Raw genomic sequence first — 15,895 nt, 5'->3', positions numbered from 1 at the left:
GAAGTTCAAATGTAATTTCCTGAGGAAAGGCACTTGGTGTTGTCTCTTGGTCATGTGATTCATCTCTTTCTGAGGCTCCTCCTTCATGTCCTCATAGTCTGTAAAAAGAGTACATTCAAATTTTTCTTTCTAAATTCTTAAAATAGCTTAAAATATTTTATTTTTGTATTATGCACATATTAAATCAGCTTGTAAAATGTTAATGAGTGAGTAAAACAGAAATTGCCTCAGTGTTTATCTAATCACCACTACAGTGCTAAGAAATTCTATGATTTCCAAGAAATATAATATATGAAGATGTACAAATGCTGTGCCTTAAATAAGATATCTTAAGAATAAAATGTAGCCTATTATCATTTATGACAACCAGCTCTGTTTAGTTTTAAGCCTTTGCATGATTCAAGGTACCAGACACATAATTTGTAGATTGTACTTAGACAGACGCAGCATTTGTAGGACAGTTAGACAGATGTAGATGGCACTGAACTCCAGTACTGTCTCAGTCATCTCCACTTGTATAAATATGGGTGCACTTGTTATATAAGTGAAGGGAGACTGTAGTTGATATATAAATAGGAGTCCTCTGTCATGCATTAACATTATTACATTTTCATCTTATATGAGCACTAATGTGACCATGTTTTCACTGTGCTGCCTGTGTTCTTGATTTGACACACTGACTCCACCATACAGGTGGAATGTAGTGGAGGACACAACAAGGGAAGCCGCTCACCATTTACACCTCCTACGTCCTGTCCAGCAGTGATGACGTCATCACTGTTCTCTGGTGTGTCCACTACACCAACAGGCAAAGATCAATTATGATGTTAAAATATAATGAATATATATATATATATATATATATATATATATATATATATATATATATATATATATATATATATATATATATATATATATATATATATATATATATATATATATATATATATATATATATATATACACACAGCATTACAGTTTCTACATTTTAAAAAAATACTTATTTTCTGTAACATTTGGGTTTGTTCCAGCATCATTACAGTCTTCTGGTGTGGCCACTATACCAACATGAGAAGACATATGATACTGATATCAATAAAATGTGTGTTACATTACAACCTATTGTTCTGATTTAGTGCTTCCATTTGACATAAATGGCCACGTATTAAAATCTTACTTGCTGTAATGTTTGGGTTTAGTCCAGTGGTAATAACGTCATCATAGTTCTCTGTCATCTCCTCTGTTATAGAGGAGATATAGAGGAAAATACCAGTACATTAGCATTTATTTCATTAACTGCTTTCATGTATGAGGCTACAATGTTATAACATTACAAGTCATACCTCTCACAACAGCAGCGTTCTGATCATCAGTAATGACATCATCATAATTCTCAGATACGTCCTGTACACCAAAACACAGATGTACCGACAAACAGATGTTACTGAGCTGGCGGCTCTTAAAGCAGAGAAAAGCTCCAAAAAAGTAGCACAGGCATCATTCATTTACAGATCATTTAATGATTCTCTTTTCTTTTTTATTGATTTATTTGTTTGGTTATTTATTAATTTTTATTTTATTTGTGATCTCAGATGTTTTTAATGATGACTGAATATAAAAGTGCTCCCCATACAAATTCATACTTGTATTCACACCAAACAAATGAACAGTTATGGGTTTGTAGTAAGAATGTTTGTTCTGTCTGACAGACAGTCCCCAATACAGAACCACACCTGCTACAATATCAGGGCTGGGTCCAGCAGTGATGACATCATCGTAGTTCTCTGGTATGTCCTCTCTTTCTATGTCACCTAAGTTCAATAAAAGCAGACTGTCTTTAAAACAGTCCAGCCATCTTTTCATAGTTTGGTTTAAGGAAGTAGAATCACATGATCAGTTAATAAAGGAACTCGCTTATGAGGTCACCGGTGGTGGTGACATCATCATAATACTCAGCCTGGTCCACAGTCACAGACTTTTCTGGAAAAAGACGATAACTTTGTTTTTTACACAACTTAAAACAAACTACTATAATGAGAATGATGTACAAACAGTCATTCTCTGATAGGTCTTTTGTAAACTACTGCATGTGACTCTGGTTAGAATATGGGGGAAGCACTTCTGCAAAACATCTTCTGATCTACAGATGAATAAAATGTTAACCAGTGCAGTAAATCAGACTCTGACACAAAGAAGCTCTCATTCATCTAACAAAGAGGAACACACACTACCAGATAGACTCATATGAGACAAAGTGGAAATCTAAAAGAACAAAAATATTTCATGCTAGGTAAAATTTTACATTTTCTGTAACCATTCATCACAGAATATTATAAATAAGGTTCAGCTAGGTGAGTTTTAATAATAAATTATTTTATTGCTTATCCATCATTCTAATATTTCTAAATGGGATCCAATTTGACACACACATGCAGTGGTCCTGTTACCTGAGACAAACGCCTGATCCACATCCTCATATCCTGAATGCTGGGATTCAGAAAGGACACTTCCTGTTAAAGGAGAGCAGAACAGTCATGTGACAGGTACAGAACACCAAATCAACCCCAAACTGACTCATGTGATCATAATCAACTGGGCTGGTTACAGGAAGATGGAAATAATAACACTGCAGGCAGTAGAGGGCAGCCTAAGACCCCACACCAGAAGACACACACACACACACACACACACACACACGTACTTAAGGAGGACTTGAAGAGGAGGGGGCCATGCCGTTACATTATATAATTTTTTTATTATTTGGGCAGCATAACAAATTACAAAGAATTTTGGAAATTAAATATTGTTTTGATCACTGGGCATGGATTCAGATGTGTTTGGTTATTAGATTATTTGGAAGAAACTTCTCAATTATAATATAAATATAATTCAGTAAGCCTCATTTAGAAGACTCCACAAACATCACCCACCCCTTCGGGTGGAGACACGGGTTCTTTTATCAAGTTCAAGTTCAAGTTCAAGTTTGGTTTATTCGTCACATACATAGTCATACACAGTATAACTCGCAGTGAAATGGTGGAGAGCGCTCTGTCCAAACTGAGGAAAAGAAAACAAGGGTGCATAGAGAAATATAGATATTCTCTATATGTGAAATATATATATGCAAGATAAATATATATTCTATGTATGTACAAAATATATTTTATTGATGTATCTGCAGTCGATCTGCTCATAGACTGCCTCAGGCAGAGTCTTATGCCTCCTCTTAGAGATCACTGGGTGGAGACAGACAGAAACATGGTGTCACTTCAGTGTAACAGAAGACAGACAGACTCAAGGACTAATGATGTTCAGAGAATGTCCAGAAACTGGACTGTAGATGATGTGTGAATGTGTCCCATCTCTCCTGAGCACTCTGTTCTGGTAAACCAGCCCAGAGAGAAGCACTAAGGCCAGGAAGAGCAGCACTGCCAGTACCAGCAGGACCACTGTAGGGGTGGTGCACAGAACAGCTGCTGATGCAGTTTGTAGAGGACTGGATGTCTTCTGAACATCTGGAAAGAAAAATACACACCAACAACTCTGAAGAACAAGCAATAATGTTTCCACAGTCACTTATGAAAATGACCAAGAGACAGAGCGAACCTGTAAAGGTGGAGGTGCTTGTGGTTGTTCTGGGTGCAGTTGTAGGAGACACATATGGGTCTGTCAATATAAAAGCAGAACACCCAGACATTCAAAATACATGTTCATGTTCTCCAAGAAGATGAGCAGAAATTAAGCACTAACCGATTTAACTCTCATTAGCCAAAATGACAATGAAAATAACCTTTTGCAGATTAGCAACGGGAGAAAAGACTTTTGCATGGAACTTGAAACACCAGAATCAAGCAAAATCCTCTGACCTGCACAGGTGACTCCAGCATCCTCTATGTGGGAGCAGTCAGTGTGTTTCTTCAGAGAATAACTGCAGTCCCACAGGTGAATCTCATCCCCTCTACACTTCACTCTGTTCAGCCAGATCACCCCTTCACCAGCACCAAAGGCAGCACTCCCATCAGCCCTCAGTGCCTTCCCACAGCCCAGCTGTCTGCAGACCACCTCAGCATCCCTGGTGTCCCACTGATCATCACAGATGGAGCCTCCAACAGCGTTATGGTAAACTTCCAGCCTCCCAGAGCAGCTTCTCTCTGCTCCCCTCAGCCTGAGAGGCATGTGATCTACATCACACACACACACACACACACACACACACACACACACACACACACACACACACACAAATGAATAGGCATGGCAACAGTAATTAATGGCCTAATCATGCCAAAAACACATTGACTTTATAGTCAATTTATTTCCTTACTTGAGCACTGTCTCTGGTAGGAAGATGAGGAGCACTTCAGATGACTTCGCTGCACCTGAATATTTTCCTTTTCTGCAGTTGTGATAAGGTACTTCATTAATCATTGAGCTGTTATACTTAAAGCTTTGAATTTCCAGTGGTATTCAGTGTTGTTGCTATTTCAGCCAGTTTAATATTTTCTGGGCAAAGACATCAGTTAATTTCAAATCAATGAAAGGTTGTCCCTACCTGTGCAGGTAATGTGAGCCACATGCGAGCTGCATGTTTCTTTCCCCCAGGAGGAAGATGGGCAGTGCCACAGAGTGGAGTCATGTTTCCTGCATTTCAGATCATCCAGCCAGTCAGGAGATGATTCCACTCTTGGTTTGTCATTATTCTCACTGCCAGATGTTCCGTAATTCAGCTCTTGACAGATTAAAGTTGCTATTTCTTCATCTAGTCTATTTTCACACACATTTCCCCAGGTTCTGTTGTAGAACACTTCCAGATTTCCTTCACAGCCCTCTGTAAGTCTGATCTCTTTAAACTCTGAGGGCAGAAAGAGAGTTTATGAAAAGATTAAATAACACTTGTTTAAACTTAGTGTTTTGTATGTTATAGGAATTGCTAATGTAATTCAATTTTAAATATTTTCTGTTACCACAAGAAGCTATACAAGCATTACTGCTTGTATAAACTAGTGCACATGCTGAATAACTTAGCTACAAAGGGTGGAAACGCATCAATAACCGCAGCAGTCAGAACACTTTACCTGAACACACCACTCCTACATCCTCTTAATGTCCACACTCATCTTGTCCACAGAGTTGATACCTGCAGTTCCACAGGGATGTCTCGTTCCCCTCACACTGCACCTTATTCAGCCATATGGGCCCAGTTCCAGGACCAAACCAGGCTGGTATGTGGGCACTGAGGGCCACTCCACACTGCAGCTGCCTGCACACCACCTGAGCATCCTCAATATCCCATGAGTCATCACACACTGTCCCCCAAGAGCTACTGAGGAAAACCTCCAGCCTTCCTCCACAGTCTCCCCCAGAACCAACCAGTCTGATGGAGCTGTGGCCTGAGTTAAACACACCTAAACACACACACACACACACACACACACACACACACACACACGCACACACGCACACACGCACGCACGCACACACGCACACAAAGAGACACATGGAATTGTTTTTACCAAAATAATGATTCAGGTTCTTATTTTTGATACTAAGTGATAAATGTCATAAATCCTCACACAACAGGGATACATTTTAGAGCGTATTAGGTACCCATGTTTTGGGTTAATGTAACACATACCAGAGCAGGTGATTGACAGCTGTTCCCTGGAGCTGCAGGAGAGGTTGAGCAGTTTTGCACTGCTGCAGTTCCCCAGATGAGCTTCACTCCCAGAACAATTGAAACCCATCACACACATGTGGATGTATTGATCAGGACTGGATGGAGAGGAGCTGGAGAAGTTCAACACAGAGCCACAACCCAGCTGTCTGCAGACCACTGAGGCCTCAGACACACTCCAGGAATCCAGGAGAACTCTCCTCCAGTCCTGACTGAAGTAAACCTCAACCTGCCCCTCACACTCCCTCCCTCCAGACAACCTCACTCGCCCCTCATGAAAGGCCTGAGAGGAACCTGAATTGGAATATAATTAAATATGAAAATTAAAACGGTTTTTATTTTAGCATGCAAAATATATTTAATGTTTTAAAACTTCAGTAATGTGGTGTACATGAGTGGAAGAGCTCACCATTGCAGATGACTCCAGCATCCTGTTTATGAGAACATGCTGTTCGACTCCATGATGAGATGGGACATTCTGACAGGTGTGTCTCGTTCCCATGACAATCAAACACATCAGCCCAGATGTGGCCACTTCCTTCCCCAAACCAGTCCACCCCCAACACAGCCACAGCACTCCCACACTTCAGCTGCCCACAGAGGACACAAATATGAAAAAATAGCATATAATGCTATAAATAGTATATATACACAAATGTATACACTAGCTCCAAAATACCAGTTATTGACTGGTATTTTTATTGATTATCTGTGTGATTAGATATTACTGTGTGTACACAAACTAGGGAGAAATGGTGGCATCTCCCATTAGCACTGAGAATGTGAAGGAGTGAAGGTCTGAAAGAGGGTTGAAGACGTTCAGTGTTGCTCTCTGTCCTGATGAAGGGGACTGAAGGAGCTCCTGAGCTCTACCAGTGTACTGTGCAGTGGGGGAGGGAGGGAGGAGCTCAGGAACTGAGTGCAGTTTCTCCTCGTCCTCCTCCTCCTCTCTGTCACAGCCTGTGGAGAGTCCAGGCTTCACCCCACTACACACTCCACTTTCTACACCAGCTTATCCAGCCTGTTCAGATTGGTCATCACTACTGTCTCAACTAACTCTGATTCATTAGAGTTGAGTCACATTTATAGTTCCTAATTTAGCAATTTGTTAATCTAAATTTATTTCTATAGCAATTTTCATAAACAGTGGCAATTCTAAGTATTTCACATAAAATATTACAATTATAAACAGTAACAATGATCAATCATAATCAATTATAAATAATAGATTTAAGCAGAACAAATTTAAAATCTAACTACTACTAAAAGAAATTAAAATGCTAAAAGATTTCAAATTAAACATTTAAAGAGCTGAGACAAAAACAAATAAAGACAATCAATTAAGAATGAAAAATCTAAAAGTACATTAATTACAAAATTAAAATTTTACTTAATTACAAAATTAAGTACAAAATTAATTTAAACATTTTAAATTAAATTCAAAAGTACTGTGTACTAATCTGAGTTAAAATCTTAAAAGTAAAGGGGTTTTGTACAGACTTAAAAGTATCTAGTATCAGGGCTCGTCTAATACTCTGTGTCTACTGGCTCCTTTAAGAACAGTATAATTGCTAAACACTGCCTCTCCATGATTAGTCTTTACCTTAGGCAGGACTAACTGACTAGTTCCTACTGATCTGAGAATGTTTGTATAATTGAGTGTGTACTTACCAGCAGTAGTGAGTGAGACTGTGGACATCAGAAGAATTAAAGTCAGACAGCTGTCCATCTCCCTCTGCCCTGCACACACTCTGTTCAACTCAGCAGGAAACACAAGCTTCACCTCCACTACCCCAGAGAGACTGAAGAAACTGAAGGAAGGAACTCAGCCCTCTATAGAGAGAGAGAGAGAGAGAGAGAGAGAGAGAGAGAGAGAGAGAGAGAGAGAGAGAGCTCCTCACAGCTGCCAATCACACTCACTGTTACCTTATTAGACAGAGAAGGGCAAATCTTCAAAGATCCTTCAGTGACAAATCAGAGGATGCATGTTTGACTTACTCCATATATATCAAAAGAACGTCAGCGCGGATGAACAGAACTCCACCTCCCATCTATAGAGGCGTCTGATTGAGGAGAGTGTGGTGAGAAAGTCACCAGCATACAGGAGACTGATTTCAGAGAGAGGAAGCACTCAGTGTAGATTCAGCTTTAATGCCACCTGCACAGAGCTGATCTAAACACTGATTAATAACTGCCAAAGGAAAACAATCAAGTCTATTTTTAGGTTAGAATAAAATACAAAAAAAAATATTATATTATCACTCAGATTAAACTAGTGTTCAGAATAATCTAAAATAAATCCAATACTTGTTGAAATGAAAATTATTTTAAAAGCCTTGTCTGAGAAACACAAGACTTTGTTTTTAATTACCTGGTCACACAGAAAGTATAAAGTATAAAGATTGTGGAAGAGAAAAATAGAAAATTGTAATTTTTATCACAATTTAAAATGTGTAATTAATTTACCAGTTATGTAAACTGTTCAACACTTAATCCTAACCAATCCATTACAAAAAGCATGGTGAATTTTCATATTTAGTGCACAAGATGGCAGTAAAGGATTATACATTCTGCAACTGTGACTTACATGTCACTCAACAGCTGATGTCTTGACTTCTGCGTTCTCCCATGCAACTGGAAATATAAAAGAGAAACTTAAAATATTTTGATCACATTTCAGTCTTTTTTATTGTATCTTCACTTTAACATATAACACAGAATAATAACTATCAAGAAAGTCAATAAAATAAAAATTAATAATAATCATCTATCAATAACATGAAAATTAGGGGAAGCAGCATGTAATGGGTTTTATTCTCAGGTGATGTGCAATATTTTTTCATTACTTCAATGCAATAATAACAACAACAACAATAAAAACCTTACATTTTAGAAATATAAATTGTAAAATCCTGTCTATGACAGTTATGTGGAAGGAAAAAAAGCAGTGTAATGAATGAACAGTTTAGTTTTTATGGCACTTGGCTTATATAATCCTTATCATGAATGACTGGAGGCCTTGCAAAAAGCAGCAACAATCAAACTTCTGTTAATATCAGAAGTTCCTGGAGTAAAATCTTAGAATAAAATGGTAAAAATCTTTTTTCCCCTTAACATGCCTGCATGCTGAGAAAAGGTGTAGAGAAAAAGAGCTGTTATGGTCGCAGAGAGGGAGCGAGGTGTGAGTGCAGTTGAGAAGAGTTTTTATTCTCCACTGCAAGAAAGACAAAAAGAAACAGTGTCGTGCTGGGTACATATGTACTTGTAGTCAGGGAGAAATTAATCAAATGGTTCAATCAGGGATAATTAAATCAAATCTCTAAGACCCCAGAGGGAGGACAAGGTCTTCCTCTGAACCTCACGGCTGGTGATGCCACAGTCATGCTCTGAGAAGCTGCTCTGTAACAAAAGCTGAAGAACTCGAACCCAAAGCCAACCTCTGATCATGGGACCAGCTCTCTGGATTAGCAGCCAGAGTACCAATTTAACCATCCTAAGTGACGGTCTCCATCACACCATTCTCCCCTTTGGATAGTGACAGTCTCTGTTGCAATGCCTTCACCTCTGGGGAGTGCCTCTGCACATGACACTGTCCATGTGTCCCTCTGCACACAACTGCCCTTTCCATCAGGGCCACACCCGTGACCTTCATCAGGGGTCCTCACACTGGGCTTGACCATCCCTTTACAGCAGGTGTGGGTTCATCAACCTGGAGCACACTCCCAATGGCCTCACTGCCATCCCACGTACAAAAGCTGAAGGCAGCCACCCTAACCAGGACTGAAAGGAAGTAAACATGAGCCCTGACCACTGGCCCAAATGGCCAGCTCGCTGGAATAGCAGCCAGAACACCCGATTAACATTCCTAAGTGACAGTATCTATCACATGCTCCAAATATTAATTCCTCACTAATAAAATTTCAAGTAAAGAATCAAAATTGAAAAATCTCATTTTCCTAAGGGGCCTGGTGTAAACCTGGGCCTTGTCAAGTTACTCACATGATGGCTCTCAGATAAGGTCATTGCAAGAGGAAGACCTAGACATTTCCAAAGTGGTGGCCATCCAGACATGCCAGTAGTTGCTTCAGCCCCTTCTCCCTCATACATGGATGTGAAGCACAGGTTCCTGCAGATGTGCTTGTGCCCTCCCGAATCCTGAAGCCTGCAGGCTTTGAGTCTCATGCACAGTTTGTGTCGTCTCTTGTAGAGTAGCTAGAGACGGCATTCACTGCTGCCAGAGTGAACATGGCCAAGGCTCAGGAGAAACAGAAGCTGTTTCATGGCGTGAGTATTCAGCATTGTGTGCTTGTGAGTAGATGACTTGGTGTGGCTCAATAAGCCCACAGAGAGCCGTATGGTGCTGGGACCTCACTGGAGAAGCCCCTATCAGGTGCTGATTTCTGGTGGAAAAGTGGGATTGACATACTGCATTGTCATACCCCTGGACCTAGGTGAACAGTCCCAAGTGGTTCACCACTTAGACTACAATCATATACCTTACCTCTGCCATCTTAGTGTGGGACTCCCTAATTTATACTTCTCCAGTGGATCGGAACAGTATTCCCAAATACATACTGTGCCATGCATGGAAACAGCTTACAGAGGATACATACGTTCTTATTTTAGCATTTCAAACCCCTAAGCATAGTGGTCTGTGACACACCTAGAATAATGTAAAAATGTTTGGACTCCACAGAAGCAGCCAAAGTTTTTCCACTGATGTAAGATACCCATACCAGTATATTGCTCACTTGCTGCATTGCATTACATTGATCAGTCATAATGTAACACAGAGCAAGGCAAGACAGGATGCAAACACAAGAAGAGCAAGCTTTATTTAGGACAAATCCAAACTTATTATCCATGCAACAGTTAATGGTTGAGTAACCGGAAGAGAGGGAAACAAAACCAGAAAACAACTACACAAAGCATAAAAAAAACATGATAAACTATGGAAACACAGAATTCATGCTGGGAATTTACAATTACCAACAAACTAAGTCAGGAAGACACAGGATATAAATATATAACTAGACTGGGGAAGATGAAACACAGGTTCAGACAAGGAAGGGTGGGTGGTAAAAACTGGGGACCAAAACAAGAACAAACTAAACTTTTTTATAATGGTGCTGTATGTCAGAAGGGGTAAGTTCCTCATTCAAAGCACTGTCCACTCTGTTTCTCTCTCTTAAAAGCTGAAATCATATTACACTAAAACTGCCTATTAATCATGAAATATTTTAAGAGTTGCTCATATATAAATTAGGCTACACAGCACTTACCTATATCAGTAATTACATACCAGAAATAAAGCAGAATGATCATTTTTGCCACCCACCAACTGACAATGTTTATTATTATTTTAACTTTCAAACTTGAACATTTTAAATATATAAACAAAACTAACTATAAATGAAAAGGGATCATTTTTCAGAAAACATCAGTGGATTATTTATTAATTGCTCTTTAGTTTGGTCATTAACTTGCTTGTTAAAAAACATGTTGAGAATTGAATCATTCAAAATGCTTTCAAGGTGTTGTACATTTATCTGATGCTTTTATCCAAAGCAGCTCCCAAATATGACTAAGTATAATTTGAGCAATTGATGATTAATGGGACTTGCTCAGGGGTCCAACAGTGGCAGCTTGGCAGTGGTGGTGCTTAATCAAGTACCCTAACCACTGAGATGTGTCCATAAATGTTTCTAAATTTTGATTATATAACAACATTGAAAGAACATCGTGAAAGGAAGTTTAGTGACTAGGAGATTTTTTACCCACAAGCTGTTCATACACTATTTGAGATGTGGGTATCTGAAAAATAGCCAATTTCAAACCATTCATGTTCACATCATATTTGATTTGTGAAAAGATAAAAAAAAATGTTATTTAAACACAAAATTTTCTGAATTCAAAGAAATTCAAATGTTTTCTGAAGTTTTCAGAAAAGGTTTCCATCTTCCTGCAGCTTCTGTATCCTGTACTCATGATCTGTAAAAAGTGCAAAATTAAACATTTTGCTGCTTGAAATATATTGTTTATCTTGTTTTAATACACATTGGAGCAGCTTCTATAAACAGCTCCAAGAAAGCTAAGATAGGCACTTGTTATGTCCATAAACATAAAGTTCAGCTCATGTTACTCACTAAATGAAAAAATTAATGAACAAATTCTCGTTTTATTTGACACACTGACTCCACCCTCCCCACTCACATACAAGTGGAATGTAGTAGAGAACACAACAAGGGAAGCCACTCACCATTTACACCTCTTACATCCTGTCCAGCATTGATGACGTCATCACTGTTCTCTGGTGTGTCCACTACACCAACAGGCAAAGATCAGTTATGTCAAAACATAATAAAACCCATATATTAACAGCCTAATTTCACTTTAAAATAAATGTTCTACAATGAAAACATACTTACTCACTAAAATGCTTTCATTTTTTTCACAAATTCCTACCTGCTATAATGTTGAGGTTTAGTCCAGTGCTAATAACATCATCATAGTTCTCTGTCATCTCCTCTGTCAAAAGGTGGAAGTAGATACAATTGCATTAGCATGTACTTCAACAATGATTGATTTTTTAAATATTTGAGGTTACAATTTTAAAAGTCACACCTGTCACAACAGCAGAGTCCTGATCAGCAGTAATGACATCATCATAATTCTCAGCTACGTCCTCTACACCAGGGCCATGCAGAGACTCTGAAAGGGGCAGGTGCACCAAGTTAATAAGGTGCACAAGGATCAAGATATTCAAAGACCAGCTACACCATCACCTGCTGATCAAACTGCAGCTCTTTTTAATCAGGCTTATAACAGCTGCACTGCATTTCACTGCTTCTGTCCTTAGCTTTTTTAGTTTAAGAATTATAAATATTTAAAATATTGAACAATGAAAGACAATCGGGTGCTAATAAGCAGCAAAGTCAACTATGAAAGACAATCAGGTTTTGAATAAAAGAGTTGCAAAGCTAGACAACATGATGCGACAGAATGAAAAGCATGTTATTGCTAAACATATCCATGTCCAAACTAGCAAACAATCAAAGACAGAGATCTTTGACACAATGAGCCAACATGAATGCCATTTAAATTCTGAATTTTTAATTTTGTTAAACAAAACTCATCCCCGCTTTTCTAATTGTATCACACATATAGAGCCAATAAATTGTGGCTGCAACATGGCATATCACGTGATGTAAACACACAGATAACCAAGGTATTTTAGGCTATTTATAGTTAAATTATTATTCATTGAAACATCTTCTCTCCAACACCAATCAAACAAATAAATAAACCTATTTAAAAAAAGAGTAAAATTACTCTTTTTAACAGAACATTTTGATGATGTCAGAATATAAAAATGCTCCCCAAACATTTTTATACTTGTAAGTATCCCAAACCACTGAACAGATATGTTTTTGTAATGAGAATATTTAATGTTTTTTTCTGACTGGCTGGGGCTGGGCTGTTGGCTAGGCCATCTTCAGCCGCCAGAGGGAAGCATAGAGACGCCTCACAGTAATCAGAGGCAATCAGCCACACCTGTCATCCAGCCCACAGCCTCACCCCTCCCTGGTGCTCAGTTTTTGTTCAGAGTTCTGGTGAGTGATAAAGCCTGTAATCCAGGTAGAGATGTCAAGGGCTGTCTGTTGATTCCTATTTTCTTCTTGCTCAAGTTATCCTTCCTTGGTTGGGAAAGCTATTTTGAGCAGTTTAAGTTTTACTTTTTCTCTCCCTGTTTAAATATTTCAGCTCCTTCTCCTCACATCCTTAGCTGTTTAGGTTCTTCATGCACTCTTGCTGGTGTGCTGGTAGCATCCTGGCTTGGTCAACATGAGAGTTGTTGTTTGGTAGCTGGTTCACTGTATTCAGGAATGAGGCTTCAGGTTGTATCAACCCATCAAACTAACAGAAAATCTTCAATATGGAGACACACCTGCTACAATATCAGCATTTTATCCAGCAGTGGTGACATCATCATAGTTTTCTTGTGTGCCATCTCTTACCATATCAATTAACTTTAATTTTTGGCTCAATTTAAATAATTTAAACTATTCTTGTCATTTGCAACTTTGTATTTAATGTTATCATTCATGTATAACAACTGAGAATTAATTTTCTTTCCCTAAATGTGCAAAATAAAGAAAGTGCCAGCAACACCATTGTTATGGGTTTGATTCCCAAGGACGCACATACTGATAAATGTGGTAAGGTTCCTCTGGTTAAGAGGGTCAGGTAAATAAGGGATTACTGTGTTAAGAGGTAAATGAGTTTGACTGTTACCTGAGAGAAGCTCCTGATCCACATCCTCATATCCTGAATGCTGGGCTTCAGAAAGGACACTTCCTGTTAGAGGAGCGCAGAACAGTCATATGACAGGTACAGAACACCAAATCAACCACAAACCTCTGACTTAGGTGGCTCATAGTCAACTGGATTGATTTCAGGAAGACAGAAATAATATGCAATGCAGCAAGTAAATCAGACACCACACTAACACACAAAACACATGCAAACACACAAACTCCCTCTCTGTCATTATATAGTACTCATTACAATTAGCACAATGTCTAAATTCATTCAAAGGTTTTTTTATCTTTAATACAGATGTATCAACAGGAAAGGCATTTGGAAAATATCAAACATTATTTCAATCACAGAGCGTGCATTGAGGTGTTCTGCATTTGACCATTTAATATTTTCCAAATGCCTTTCCTGTTGATACATGTGTATTAAAGATCTAAAAATCTCAAAATCTCAAAAATATAATTCACCAAGCTTCATGTTAAACACTACACATCCTACTCACCCCTTTGAGCAGAGTTATTGGTTCTTTTAATGATGAGTCTGTGGTTGATCTCCTCATAGACTGCATTAGATAGAACGTTGAACCTGGGGGTGTAACGACTAAAGAGCACTGGGTGGAGACAGACACAAACATTGTGTCACATCAGAGTAACAGAAGACAGACAGATTGAAGGACTAACGATGTTCAGAGGCTAGACTGTAGATGACTTGTGAATGTGTCCCACCTCTACTGAGCACTCTGTTCTGGTAAACCAGTCCAGAGAGAAGCACTAAGACCAGGAAGAGCAGCACTCCCAGGAGAACCACCGAAAGGAGGGACAGAGCAGCTGCTGGTGGAGTTTGTGGGCAACTGGCTGTTGTCCTCTGACCAACTGCACAAAGAAATAAACAATAAAGCTTTGTAGAACATGGAATGATGTGTTCAGAAACATTTAGATAAACAAAAAACCAAGACAAAACAGACTAGTGAACCTGTGGTGCTGGGGTTTCTGGTGGTTGTTCTGGAGCTAGCAGTGGGGGGCAAAGGTTGCTCTGTAAATAGAGAAGCACATTTAGACATTGAGACAAAACACATGTACACACTCTTCCAGATTTTTGGCAGTGCCGTGTTCACACTCTCACTAGCAATTAACAGCAATTCAGAATTACATGGAAATTAATTCTGGGGGGAAAAAAAATTACAATCAGAAATCCTAGACTCCCCCATGTACTTCTGACCTGCACAGGTGACTCCAGCATCCTCTTTGTGGGAGCAGTCAGTGTGGTTCTTCAGTGAATAACTGCAGTCCCACAGGTGAATTTCATCCCCTCTACACTTCACTCTATTCAGCCAGATCACCCCTTCACCAGCACCAAAAGCAGCACTGCCATCAGCCCTCAGTGCCTTCCCACAGCCCAGCTGTCTGCAGACCACCTCAGCATCACTGATGTCCCACTGATCATCACAGATGGAGCCCCACGCAGCGTTATGATAAATCTCCAGCCTCCCAGAGCAGCTTCTCTCTGCTCCCCTCAGCCTGAGAGGCAGGTGATCTACCTCACACACACACACACACACACACACACACACACACACACACACACACACACACACACACACACACACACACACACACCCCAAAAAAAAACATGAGAAGGAAAAGTCATACTGAGAACTCTAGCTACGGAAATCATAACAGATCAGTAATCCATATAGTAAGTGATGGATTTGTACTGTCATTTGAACATGTCTGATTCAGAGACTATTACTGATCATGGTGAGGAGAGGACTGACACATGTAGCATTTGTGATTAATGCTCTCCTGAGTCAAATGTGGACCTTCTTTGTGTGAGAGTCCTTACTGGAGCACTGGCTCTGGGAGGAAGAGGAGGAGCATTTCACATGACTTTGCTGCACAT

General features: G+C 39.3%; 2 pseudogenes across 1 annotated transcript; both read right to left on the bottom strand.

The window, feature by feature from the left end:
- The window catches only part of LOC118241745 (stabilin-2-like), a 64,241-nt pseudogene that overhangs the window by 24,531 nt on the left and 23,815 nt on the right, over positions 1-15,895 (bottom strand).
- LOC118241675 (scavenger receptor cysteine-rich type 1 protein M130-like) lies at positions 1,397-6,303 on the bottom strand (annotated as a pseudogene). Its single transcript, XR_004776302.2, has 12 exons — positions 6,087-6,303; positions 5,639-5,971; positions 5,079-5,408; positions 4,556-4,855; positions 4,328-4,399; positions 3,870-4,184; positions 3,610-3,669; positions 3,306-3,518; positions 2,451-2,513; positions 1,930-1,983; positions 1,737-1,814; positions 1,397-1,407 (listed from the first exon to the last, which is right to left on the bottom strand). The product of XR_004776302.2 is annotated as a scavenger receptor cysteine-rich type 1 protein M130-like (transcript).

This window comes from Electrophorus electricus, chromosome 11 (genome assembly GCF_041902795.1).
Source record: "Electrophorus electricus isolate QZ-2024a chromosome 11, ASM4190279v1, whole genome shotgun sequence".
Lineage (NCBI taxonomy): Eukaryota > Metazoa > Chordata > Actinopteri > Gymnotiformes > Gymnotidae > Electrophorus > Electrophorus electricus.
Note: the sequence above shows the minus strand (reverse complement) of the source record. Positions and strands in the feature narration are given on the sequence as shown.